The following is a 7,859-nucleotide window of genomic DNA, read 5'->3' as shown; positions in this document are numbered from 1 at the left end:
AGGGAAAAGTGGGTGGTGAGTTGATCTTTAAGAGTAAGGAAGGAGATTAAGCCGGAGAGGCAGGGCACAGGGCAGGTACTGCCAGACAGACACATCCAGATTATACAGAACCAACTTTCCCTCAATATTAGAAAAAACAACAAGAATTGACCACCCAGAGTAAGAAAGGAGATAGAGGAGCCACAGCAGCAGTAGTAAGGCAGGCACTGGTAAATAGGCACATGCAGTCCCATTGAGGCTTTCCCCAATATAAAAAAAATTGAAGAATAGATTGCCTCATCATAACTGCTGCACTGTGGTGTGAACATAGGTGTGGGTTCATAGCAGAATTGGTGAGATGTCATAACACCTTACCCCGGCTAACTTGCTTATGACACAATTTGCAACGTTCAGCGCACCCATCTCCCACACTTTATTACGGCGCTATACATAAGGTGAGGTAGTAGTGGGTTTTTTTGTTTGTTTTTCCATTAGAGTATTAGTAATGGTGGTGGTGGTAGTGCATATAGGGAAGCCAGTGGCATAATTGCAATACTGCTGCTTCTATAGATTGGAAGGAGCAACACATCTGACAGAGAAATTACTGGAAGATGTGTCGCTCGACTCTTCCTCCTTTCTCCTCGAAATTCAGATAATCGCCGTCGACATTGACAATGACCTTATACTTTTTGAGTTCAGGGCTCTGCGGGCAAGTCAAGTTCTTCCACACCACAACCAAAGGTCTTTATGGACCTTGCTTTGCGCACTGGGGCACAGTCATGCTGGAATAGAAAAGGTCCTTCCACAAACTGTTCCCACAAAGTTGAAAGCATAGCATTGTCCGAAATGTCTTGGTATCCACACAGAGCCTTTTTTTTGCTTTTGGGATGCCGACCACAGAGGGTGCCGTTGTACTGCCCCTTTATTATACTGTAAACATTAAAGCGCTAAGTACATAAATTAGGGCTAAATAATATATATATATATATATATAGATATATACTTTCATAAAAACATCCTTTGCACCAGGATTTCTTCCCAAAGCATTTTGTGTAGCTTGAGCAGAGGAGGGAAGATTATATTTCTGTGTACTGTGCTTGTCTTGTGAAACCTCAGAAAATACAGGAGTTGTTTTCTCATTGGTTAGTAAAACTCTTATTGGAACAATCTTTCAGATAAACATTTCTGTTTTCAGAGAGGATTTATTAGTGGAGTAAAATGCTAGCTCTCCAACTTTCCATCCACAAGTTAAAGAGCCAGTGTGAGCGGCAAGGGCAAGACTTACTTTGTAAGCCTTCTGATGTAAATTAACTATTGATGGATAATAAATATGATATTGCATATTTAAAAGTTCCGATGGTTGTCTGTGTGTCACGTGACAATAAACTGTTTCTAGTAGTAATAAGAAAACTATTATAAATAAGGCAAATTTATTATAAGAAAAGATTTGAGTGTTCAGCAGTACTAGGAATAATGTTCCTAATGTTTTTCGTGTTACAAGCATGTTAAATTCAACAGCCATTTAAAGAAAATCATAGTAGATATGTAGGCTTCTAATATTATTATTATTACTAATAAATTATAACTCTGGGTGTCAGTGAAACATGAGTGTACTCCCTGCATAATATTACAGAATGTAAAATATATGTCAAAGTCCTGACCTTGGTATTCTAACATGTCACACTATTCTACAAAATAACCTGTATACACGCATGTGTACTATAGCATGTTTACTATAGCTATACGCATGTGTACTATAGCATGTGTACTATAGCTGAGACATTATGATGTTTAAGTGGGGTCCTCTAGATTTAAAGATGGTCCTGCATATTGCTGAAAATCCTGCTGTTGGCCAGGATGGGTTTGAAAAGGCTACTTGCATTAGGACTGGACCTAAAAACATTTCCAGAAAGCGGTGCTTCTGTCTTCCAAGGAATGTTGGGACACCCTCAAGTAATTCTAAATTTTCCAGTAAACCTAGAAGTGATAGTATTTTTAACTGATGTTTTTCATTTCCAAGTTAACCACACCAATAAAACCCAACCTAATATTTCCATTTGTGTCAGTAGAAAATAGGTATTTCTTACATGTCTGTGGCTGCCGGTTGCTACTATTCATCTGAATCAGCTGCAAAATTGGAGCGTAAATACAGGGTAGGGTGCAGTAAAAATGCCATATGGATCTATTGTTAATTGGCTGCAAGGACAAGGGGCTTTGTTTTCATGAAATCCACATTTAGATAGATAACTAGATGACAAAACGGTATACTTACACTACTTGAGTACATAGAGCTGGTTTATGCTAGGTGCTAGAGCTCAACATAGCATAAATTGTATTGCAGTAAATTGTCAGCATTATAGTTAAATGTGACACAGGAATATAATCTAGTGGAAAATGTTCTTTTTTTCTTTTTGTTTTATTAAAACTGCCAATGAGACCCCCACAGAAGGGGACATAGCTTCTATTTTATAGTATTTTTATTATTATTTTTAATGTAATGTGCCGTATTTGTGCATTGAGTTCCCATTAAAATTATTATAAATAGATTAAAATCTGCAATGATATAGGCAGGTAAACCTATTTGGCATAGACAGTGGCATAGAGTGCCACTGGGTGTAATGGTGGCAAAGGTCGGGCGTGCGGGCATATGGGCAGTGAACGAGTGCATCTAATTGAGTGGGCTGCAGCCGGGTACATTATGGAAAAACGTTCCTTTGGAGCACCGTTGGAATTTTTATCAAAGACATCATGTCACACAAACCCTTCCATTAACTTCTTAATTTGGACCCATGCCTTTCTGACCAACCTTTTAAAAACATTATCGGACAGTGGAGGAACAAAAAAATGTCTACAGCTGCCTCTAGCCCTACAAAAGTAAATGTCATTTTGTTTTTAGCTGTTTGTCTTACAGATCTCTGAATTAAGATCAGGGCATTACTGCCCATTTAAGTTTTCTTAAGATGTGAAAAAAATGTGCAGTATGGTATTCCCTTTAACCTCACCATTAGAGGGCAGGTAAAAAAGAAAAGGTAAGGGTCAACTGTCCCCTCTTCGGCCCTGTTTCGGTGATTTTGGGCCATGGCCAGAAGCCTTTTACTTGCAGTTCCATAGATAGCTACCAGCTGTCTAGAGTGAAATGGGCATTAAAACATTTACACTCTGATTGTATTCTTTCTGTGCTCCTTGTATGCCATTAAAGTCCCCAAGGAGGTGACTTTAATGGTCAAGACCATATGCAAGTGATTACAATGTCAAATAGAGCATATAGGCTGTATAGGCTTTCAGAAGACCTAACACTACCCCCAGTTCAACATATTTCTAGATAGCGAGTACAATAAAGAGAGCAGTGTTTGATAATACATTTTTGAAGTCTGTAACAGAACAATATTATAGTCATATGACTTTATCCCTGGATTGAACTACACAAACAGCTTTCTTTTCCTGGAAACATTGTAGGTTTATTCATAATTTCAAGAAGTGTAGTGACAAGGACACAGAAACGCTGACATTTGTTTTGGAATACAACTTTTTAGAAGACAGAACGGTGACCAGACTGTATAAAAAGTGAATATATATATGTATATATATTTGTATAGGTGCAAGCCATTTGGCTGTAGGGGAGACTTTCAGCATTAAAAAGTATCCTGTACAAAATTCTCCTGCTACAGAATAAGGTCTGTGATTATTACCCAAAAGATATCTGTACCTTTAAGAATAGATTTACTAAAAAAACAGACACACCAAAACATCCTATTGCCAGCCAGATCATATATACATATAAAAAGCAAGGAACTTTATTCTTTACTAAACATTAAAAGAGTTTCCCACTCAAAAGGTGGATGCATACATGATTTTAAAGTGCAGTTTTAAGAAGGTAGATCATAATTAAACTGGCATATTTTACAGGAAAAAGCCTTAACCCTTAAATGCTGCTCAGTTACAAAAAAACACATGATCTGCTAAGTGTTGCTGAGAGATGTGCAAACGGCCTTTGCTCATTCGGAATGTTTTATATAACTGCTGCATTGCGATTAGTCCAGACACAAGTTTTTCTGTTTGATACAGTGTCATTTGCAAATAATGCTTCTTATTCTATTTCACTTCTGTTTTAATTGACACGTATACCAGGCGAAGGATCAGAAGGATCAGTTGTACAGGGAACTGATGCATGTCAGGAGTGTTTAAAAACAGTTCAGCTACTGTGTAAATTGTCCATCACTTGTGAACAGATTGTAAGTTCTGTACCAGTGTGTGTGTCTTATGTTTGGGGTAACACTATCCTATAAGGAGATTAAGCAGTTGCTTAGAGCCCCAGCATAGGAAGAGAATTCCGGAGCAGAAGTGTGAACCTTCTCACCCATCGGCAGCACGAAACATGTAAAGTGTTTTTTGTTTCCCCCCTCTTGAGATTAAATGGTGCAAATTATTTCTGGCTGCAGCACCAAATGATTTCTACTGCTGCTAGACTTTCCGGCTAGGATGAGATCTGCTCACGTTTGTGGTCTGGATTTCTTTTCCTCTACATGCGCTGGCAACAGTGGTTGGAGCCGCTCCATCTACTCCAGCGTGATAGTGACTATTATTGCTCTGACCCCCTTTTGGTATAAGGCAGATGATGTGGGGAAGCAGAGACCTCTTATATCACTATAGTATATCTTGTTTGTCACGGACTGGGTCCAAACAGATGACTGAAAGGACCCAGCACGCCCGATGATTGTATGCAGGAGTCACAGTGCAGTAGTGGAGTTGGACAGGGCCTGGTTGCAGGGTGACCGCACTCACCCAGGTGTTGAGCACCTAGGGTAGTGCAGCCAAACACCAGCGCCCTGATATGGCAGCGGATGAAGTCCAGAATGAAGTGAGGTGATATCCTGCAGGCATCCTGGAGCAGGCATGAAGCATATCACAAGACTCACGTGCAGGATGCTGCAGGCTGGGAGTATGGAAGCTAAGCAAAGGGTATAGCAGAAACATAACAAGCAAGGGACAGGGAGACCAGGCATGAAACATAACCAGACAAGACATACATGTTACAGGGCACTACAGTGAACCAGACAAGGAATAAACATTACTAGACAAGATATACATGATACAGGGCACAACAAAGGACAGGGAACAAGGCAAGGAACACAAGGGAACGAGTGAGGAGCCGGAATCCTCGGACGCTTCACCTTTAAGCAAGGATAGGATATTTTAACTAGGACAAAGGGAGAGGAGAGAGGAACCAGAATCCTCAGATAATACAAGGAAGAAGGGCAAAGGTACATAAGAGACAAACAAACATGAATACAGAAACTAGCCTAAGACTGTTTGATAACAATTGGAGATTCCGTCACATCATATGGCCATAGTATGCTTAGCCCACCACTACGCCAAAGTACTCCAATGACGGTGGGTCCTAACGCTAATCCCTGCTGACAGCGGTACGAAACAAACCAAACATGTAAACCAAACACATAGCACTGAGACATACCTTAGACTGCAGACTGAGACAAACAGAACACACGGGTGGGGCACACCTTATAAAGGAAACAGAGCTGAAGCAAAGAGCTGAAGCAGAAGCAAGGAATGGAAGATCAGAACAAAGCAAAAGGAAATCCAGGAATGGATCGAAGAAAAACAAAGAAACTGAAACAAGACCGATATGCAGCTCCGCAGCCTGGGCAGAACGTGACATTGTTGAACCTAAGTATATCCCTTTATTTATGTATAATTATCAGTTGCACTTAAGGTGGGGCCCCCAAAATCTTTTTGCTTAGGGCTCTTAAGAAACAAGAGCCACCCTGCTTATGTTTTTTTTCCTTGTTATTGTTGACAATGTATTCTCTTCTCATTGTAATAGCGCTACAGAATCTGTTGACGCTCTATACATAAAGTGTAATAATAGCACTACAAAATAAAAACATCCCTGCTATACAACCATTGCAATGTCTACAGTTCGGGCAAGACATTACATTGATACGCTTACATTGATTTAATTGTATCAGAGAAAACCGTCACAAATCCCGCTGGGCTGTACTTGCCAGAGACAGGCCTACAGCATGTAGAAATTATAGATGCCCTGATATAAATTTCTTATACTTCTTTTATGGAGAACACCCAGCTACCAAGTATGGAAAGATAATGTCCTGAACATGCTCTACTTCTTTAAACCCATCATTTCTGAAACACGCAAGAGGATTAATAAACAGGACTGTGGCATTATATGTCAACTATATAATATATAACAAGAGAAGTTCACAGCAAACCTTTTCTGAAGCGTTATTATTGTCTCTTTGGAAATATGCATATAAAAGTCCTGCGCAGCCTAGGGTGAGTAGTCTTTAACAGAGGAAGCTTCTTAATAGTGAATCACAGAGAAGAGCAGCTATTTTAATGTAGCTCTGCAGCGTGTGTGTTTTCCACATACATCCTCTGTAAAAAGGGGATCTGTTCACCCTATGGTACATAAAACTGCATTATAATGAGCTTGTTTCCACATTAAATATCAGATTGCATATTCTGTCGCCAAAGGAGAGATTTTCCTAAGATTTTCTTTAACACTTTCAAAAATGAAATTAAACCCAGCTGTCAGAGCCATTGGAGAACACCAATCACAGTCCGGCACACATGCTTAGATCTTTAGATCACACACCTTACTGGACTCCGCCAAAGCCACAATCCTTACACATCATCACTGTGTCTGCAAAAGTCTATATGTCTTTCAGCTAAAATACCGTGAGAACGTAACTCCATACCATATCCTTGATTATATTGCTCATTTAATTAAGAAAGCTTATAAAAAAGTTTTTCAACTACCCCTGTAAAATTCAAGTGGTGGCCTATTATACCTAAAAACATTAGATATATTAGCGTGACCAAATTTATTGGTTTTATTTTTCAGGACACATACACTGCCCACTTACCTTACCATCCATTGATGTTACTGCTCCCTGGGCCTGGCAGAGAAGATCACAAGATCTCCCCAACTGGCCCATAATCCCCAATGTGCCCAAATATCCTAAATTAACATTGAATCTAGCAGTTATTGTGGCTGTAATAACAGATATTAAAATAGTCCCATCTATATAGTGGAATATTGTCATTTCTTTCACTGAGAAATGTAAGTGCTGGGTAATTAAAAATAACCAGACATTAATACAGCTAGCCTTAAAAACCACCAAAGAATAAACCTACTACTACCAAATTAGAACTGGATAATGCATACCATATCAAAGACAGAGACAGTGATAACCATCTGCAAATAATTAAATGAGCAGAAGGTGGGAAAGGACATATCCAACAGTTACTATGTTAACAGCACACACATTGCCTCCAGACTCTGTTCTACTGTCCCTTCCAATATGTATCCTGTTTCCAGTAGATTCTGAATAGCAGCACCACCTATTGCACAGATCCCTCTCCATATCAGAGAAATGCTAAGATTATATAAGGCGGAGAGTACTTTCGCACCATAGAGAGAAACCTCACCAGTTATCATGCTATTCTTACAAATTATGTGCAATGTAAAGTGCAAAATGTATTGCAGAATTGTCCATATGCCTTATGCATCAACGGAGGAACTAGAGATTTCTCTGAGTGGAATGAAAGCTCTCCTTATAGCCCCTCAGCACACTTCCCCCTCTATGTGAGAGTTGACCACCCGACCTGCTTCATTTCAGTACATTCTTAACCCATTAAGTTCAGTAGACATTTCAGGCATTTTTTGACAGTTCCCACCTTGACTCTGACATCTGTTCCAGCCTCTTTTACTGTTACTGCAATAGATGTTATTTTTAACGTGGAGCCCTGGCTTTGTTACTGACAGCAGAACTTGTAGAATCTTCTGGAATATTATATACAAGAGAATGTGAAAAACATAATCTGAACATTGTACTAAA

This window comes from Sceloporus occidentalis, unplaced genomic scaffold (genome assembly GCF_023333645.1).
Source record: "Sceloporus occidentalis isolate IW3139 unplaced genomic scaffold, rSceOcc1.0.p SCAF_48, whole genome shotgun sequence".
In the NCBI taxonomy this organism is placed as follows: domain Eukaryota; kingdom Metazoa; phylum Chordata; class Lepidosauria; order Squamata; family Phrynosomatidae; genus Sceloporus; species Sceloporus occidentalis.
Note: the sequence above shows the minus strand (reverse complement) of the source record.